Source organism: Triticum dicoccoides, chromosome 1A (genome assembly GCF_002162155.2).
Source record: "Triticum dicoccoides isolate Atlit2015 ecotype Zavitan chromosome 1A, WEW_v2.0, whole genome shotgun sequence".
Classification (NCBI taxonomy): Eukaryota; Viridiplantae; Streptophyta; class Magnoliopsida; order Poales; family Poaceae; genus Triticum; species Triticum dicoccoides.
Genome location: NC_041380.1, coordinates 498,683,591 through 498,689,697, shown reverse-complemented (window position 1 = coordinate 498,689,697; position 6,107 = coordinate 498,683,591).

The window sequence follows — 6,107 nt, the reverse complement described above, 5'->3', positions numbered from 1 at the left end:
TCTCGTAACTAACTCATTATCTACATTGTTTGCAAGGCTTGTAGTGATGTACATTACCGAGAGGGCCCAGAGATACCTCTCCGACAATCGGAGTGACAAATCCTAATCTCGATCTATGCCAACTCAACAAACACCATCGGAGACACCTATAGAGCACCTTTATAATCACCCAGTTACATTGTGATGTTTGGTAGCACACAAAGTGTTCCTCCGGTATTCAGGAGTTGCATGATCTCATAGTCATAGGAACATGTATAAGTTATGGAGAAAGCAATAGCAACAAACTAAACGATCATCGTGCTAAGCTAACGGATGGGTCAAGTCAACCACATCATTCTCTAATGATGATATCCTGTTAATCAAATGACAACTCATGTCTATGGTTAGGAAACATAACCATCATTGATTCAATGAGCTAGTCAAGTAGAGGAAAACTAGTGACACTTTGTTTGTCTATGTATTCACACATGTACTAAGTTTCCGGTTAATACAATTCTAGCATGAATAATAAAAGTTTATCATCATATAAGGAAATATAAATAACACCTTTATTATTGCCTCTAGGGCATATTTCCTTAGTTGCAAATATGAGCAACATAAACAGTATCAAATACCCAGACGCTACTACGAGCATTAGTAAGGTACACATTAATAACATGTATATCAAATATACCTTTGTTCACTTTGCCATCCTTCTTATCCGCCAAATACTTGGGGCAGTTCCGCTTCCAGTGTCTAGTCCCTTTGCAGTAGAAGCACCGAGTTTCAGGCTTAGGTCCAGACTTGGGCTTCTTCCCGGGAGTAGCAACTTGCTTTGCCATTCTTCTTGAAGTTCCCCTTCTTTCCTTTGCCCTTTTTCTTGAAACTAGTGGTCTTGTTAACCATCAACACTTGATGCTCCTTCTTGATTTCTATCTCCGCAGCTTTGTGAAGGAAATATGCCCTAGAGGCAATAATAAAGTTGTTATTTATATTTCCTTATATGATGATAAATTTTTATTATTCATGCTATAATTGTATTAACCGGAAACTAAGTACATGTGTGAATACAGAGACAAACAGAGTGTCACTAGTTTGACTCTACTTGACTAGCTCGTTGAATCAATGATGGTTATGTTTCCTAACCATAGACATGAGTTGTCATTTGATTACCAGGATCACATCATTAGATAATGATGTGATTGACTTGACCCATCTGTTAGCTTAGCACGATGATTGTTTAGTTTTTTGCTATTGCTTTCTTCATAACTTATACATGTTCCTATGACTATGAGATCATGCAACTCCTGAATACCGGAGGAACACTTTGTGTGCTACCAAACATCACAACGTAACTGGGTGATTATAAAGGTGCTCTACATGTCTCCGATGGTGTTTGTTGAGTTGGCATAGATCGAGATTAGGATTTGTCACTTCGATTGTCGGAGAGGTATCTCTGGGCCCTCTCGGTAATGTACATCACTACAAGCCTTGCAAGCAATGTAGCTAATGAGTTAGTTATGGGATGTAGCATTACAGAACGAGTAAAGAGACTTGCCGGTAACGAGATTGAACTAGGTATTGAGATACCGATGATCAAATCTCGGGCAAGTAACATACCGATGAGAAAGGGAACAACGTATATCGTTATGCGGGTTCACCGATAAAGATCTTCGTAGAATATGTAGGAACCAATATGAGCATCCAAGTTCCGCTATTGGTTATTGACCTAAGATGTGTCTCAGTCATGTCTACATAGTTCTCGAACCCGTAGGGTCCGCAGGCTTAATGTTCGGTGATGATCGGTATTATGAGTTTATGTGTTTTGATGTACCTAAGATAGTTCAGAGTCCCGGTGTGATGACGGACATGAGGAGGAATCTCGAAATAGTCGAGACATAAATATTGATATATTGGATGACTATATTCGGACATCGGATGAGTTCCGGGGGTCACCGGATATTTATCAGAGTGCTGGGGGGTTATCGGAACCCCCGGGGGAACTAATGGGCCAACATAGGCCTTGTGGGAGAGAGAGGAGAGGGCCTAGGGCTGCCCCCCTTGGGAGTCCGAATTGGACAAGGAGGGGGGCGCCCCCTCTTTCCTCCCTCTCTCCATCTCCTTCCTTTCCCCTTCCTCCTTCCTAGTTGGACTAGGAAAGGGGAGTCCTACTCCCACGTGGAGGACTCCCCCCTCTCCTTAGCGCGCCCCAAGGCCGGCCGACCTCCCCCTTACTCCTTTATATACGGGGCTGGGGGGCACCCTAGAACACAGAAGTTGATCATTGATCTCTTAGCCGTGTGTGGTGCCCCCCTCCACCATAATCCACCTCGGTCATATCGTCATAGTGCTTAGGCGAAGCCCTGCACCGGTAGCTTCATCATCACCGTCATCATGCTATCGTGCTGATGAAGCTCTCCCTCGAAGCTCTACTTGATCGTGAGTTCATGGGACATCATCGAGTTGAAAGTGTGCAGATCGCGGAGGTGCCGTGCGTTCGTTACTAGGATCGGTCGATCGTGAAGACGTACGACTACATCAACCACGTTGTCATAATGCTTCCGCATTCGGTCTACGAGGGTACCTGGACAACACTCTCCCCTCTTGTCGCTATGCATCACCATGATCTTGCGTGTGCGTAGGATTTTTTTGAAATTCTACGTTCCCCAATAGTGGTATCAGAGCCAGGTTTATGCGTAGATGTTATATGCATGAGTAGAACACAAAGGAGTTGTGGGCGTGGGTATATACATATTGCTTGCTGTCACTAGTTGATTCTTGATTCGGTAGTATTTTTGGATGAAGCGGCCCAGACCGACATTACGCTTCACGAGACTGGTTCTACCGATGTTCTTTGCACACAGGTGGCTGGTGGGTGTCAGTTTCTCCAACTTTAGTTGAATCGGATTCAATGAACAAGGTTCTTTCTGAAGGTCAAAAAGCAATCACTATACCGCGTTGTGGTTTTTGATGCGTAGGTAAGAACGGTTCTTGCTCAGCCCGTAGCAGCCACGTAAAACTTGCAACAACAAAGTAGAGGACGTCTAACTTGTTTTTGTAGGGCATGTTGTGATGTGATATGGTCAAGACATGATGCTAAATTTTATTGTATGAGATGATCATGTTTTGTAACACAGATATCGGCAACTGGCAGGAGCCATATGGTTGTCGCTTTATTGTATGAAATGCAATCGCCATGTAATTGCTTTACTATATCACTAAGCGGTAGCGATAGTCGTAGAAGCAATAGTTGGCGAGACGACAATGATACTTCGATGGAGATCAAGGTGTCAAGCTAGTGATGATGGTGATCATGACGGTGCTTTGGAGATGGATATCAAAGGCACAAGATGATGATGGCCATATCATATCACTTATATTGATTGCATGTGATGTTTATCCTTTACGCATCTTATTTTGCTTAGTTCGACGGTAGCATTATAAGATGATCTCTCACTAAATTTCAAGGTATAAGTGTTCTCCCTGAGTATGCACCGTTGCTACAGTTCGTCGTGTCGAGACACCAAGTGATGATCGGGTGTGATAAGCTCTATGTTCACATACAACGGGTGCAGGCCAGTTTTGCACACGCGGAATACTTGGGTTAAACTTGACGAGCCTAGCATATGCAGATATGGCCTCGGGACACTGAGACCGAAAGGTCGAGCGTGAATCATATAGTAGATATGATCAACATAGTGATGTTCACAATTGAAAACTACTCCATCTCACATGATGATCGGACATGGTTTAGTTGATATGGATCACGTGATCACTTAGATGATTAGAGAGATGTCTATCTAAGTGGGAGTTCTTAAGTAATGTGATTAATTGAACTTTAATTTATCATGAACTTAGTACCTGATAGTATTTTGCATGTCTATGTTGTTGTAAACAGATGGCCCGTGCTGTTGTTCCATTGAATTTTAATGCGTTCCTAGAGAAAGCTAAGTTGAAAGATGATGGTAGCAACTACACGGACTGGGTCCATAACTTGAGGATTATCCTCATTGCTGCATAGAAGAATTACGTCCTGGAAGCACCGCTAGGTGCCAAACCCGCTATAGGAGCAACACCAGATGTTATGAACGTCTAGCAGAGCAAAGCTGATAACTACTCGATAGTTCAGTGTGCCATGCTTTATGACTTAGAACCGGGACTTCAACGACGTTTTGAACGTCATGGAGCATATGATATGTTCCAGGAGTTGAAGTTAATATTTCAAACAAATGCCCGGATTGAGTGATATTAAGTCTCCAATAAGTTCTACAGCTGCAAGATGGAGGAGAATAGTTCTGTCAGTGAACATATACTCAGAATGTCTAGGTAACACAACCACTTGATTCAACTGGGAGTTAATCTTCCTGATGATAGTGTCATTGACAGAGTTCTTCAATCACTGCCACCAAGCTACAAGAGCTTCATGATGAACTATAATATGCAAGGGATGGATAAAACGATTCCTGAGCTCTTCACAATGCTGAAGGCTGCGGAGGTAGAAATCAAGAAGGAGCATCAAGAGTTGATGGTCAACAAGACCACCAGTTCCAAGAAAAAGGTTAAAGGGAAGAAGGGGAACTTCAAGAAGAACAGCAAACAAGTTGCTGCTCAAGTGAAGAAGCCAAAGTCTGGACCTAAGCCTGAGACTGAGTGCTTCTACTGCAAAGGAACTGGTCACTAGAAGCGGAACTGCCCCAAGTATTTGGCGGAGAAGATGGATGGCAAAGTGAAAGGTATATTTGATATACATGTTATTGATGTGTACCTTACTAATGCTCGCAGTAGTGCATGGGTATTTAATACTGGTTCAGTTGCTAACATTTGCAACTCAAAACAGGGGCTACGGATTAAATGAAGATTGGCTAAGGACGAGGTGACGATCCGCGTGGGAAATGGTTCCAAAGTCGATGTGATCGCCGTCGGCACGCTACCTCTACATCTACCTTTGGGATTAGTTTTAGACCTAAATAATTGTTATTTGGTGCCAGCGTTGAGCATGAACATTATATCTGGATCTTGTTTGATGCGAGATGGTTATTCATTTAAATCAGAGAATAATGGTTGTTCTATTTATATGAGTAATATCTTTTATGGTCATTGTCGGTGTCAAGACCGGCGGATTTCGGGTAGGGGGTCCCGAACTGTGCGTCTAGGATCGATGGTAACAGGAGGCAGGGGACACGATGTTTACCCAGGTTCGGGCCCTCTTGATGGAGGTAATACCCTATGTCCTGCTTGATTGATATTGATGATATGAGTATTACAAGAGTTGATCTACCACGAGATCATAGAGGCTAAAACCCTAGAAGCTAGCCTATGGTATGATTGTTGTATATGATCTATCGACTAGCCTGGCCTCGGTTTATATAATGCACCAGAGGCCTAGGATAACAAGAGTCCTAGCTGAATACGCCGGTAGGGAGGAGTCCTTGTCTTGATCACCAAGTCTTGTGGAATCTTCCATGTATGCGGCAGCTGTCCAAACTGGCCCATGAGTATACGGCCATGCGGGTCCTCGGCCCAATCTAACAGATCGGGAGATGACGTGGTGAGTACCCCCTAGTCTAGGACACCGTCAGTAGCCCCCTGAACCGGTCTTCAAGTTAGGGATGCTCCTCGATTCTTCCGAACTGTTCTTCATCTTCGGTTGTCAGTCTTGAAAACTGGTTCAACAAATCTTCTCATCTTCGATCTTGAGGATCGCCGAAATGCATTCGACGAGTTTACACGTCGGGTATCCGAGGAGCCCCTTTAAGTTTCCGGCCTTTATCAATGCCTTGTTATTTTTATGCCACACCTCGGGTTTGAAGTTGTTCCCGGGAGGCAGTGTCCTCTTGCGTCCGAGCTCTAACGCCGGACTGCATTCGAGGTATCTTTTGCAGCCGAGCACCAATGCCGGACTGCTTCCGAGCTCCAATGCCAAAATGTATCCGAGCTCCAACGCCGGACTGTGTCCAAGCTACAACGCCGGACTATATCCAATATGTCATAGATCATCTTGGTCCAAAAAAGTTGAAGGAGTTTAGCCGAGCTTAATGCTAGAAATGCCCTCTATGGAGCCAGCCACCAGCGCCTGAGCTTTATGCCGGACTGCTTTCGAGGTGGTGCACCACCCCGACTGTGGGCCA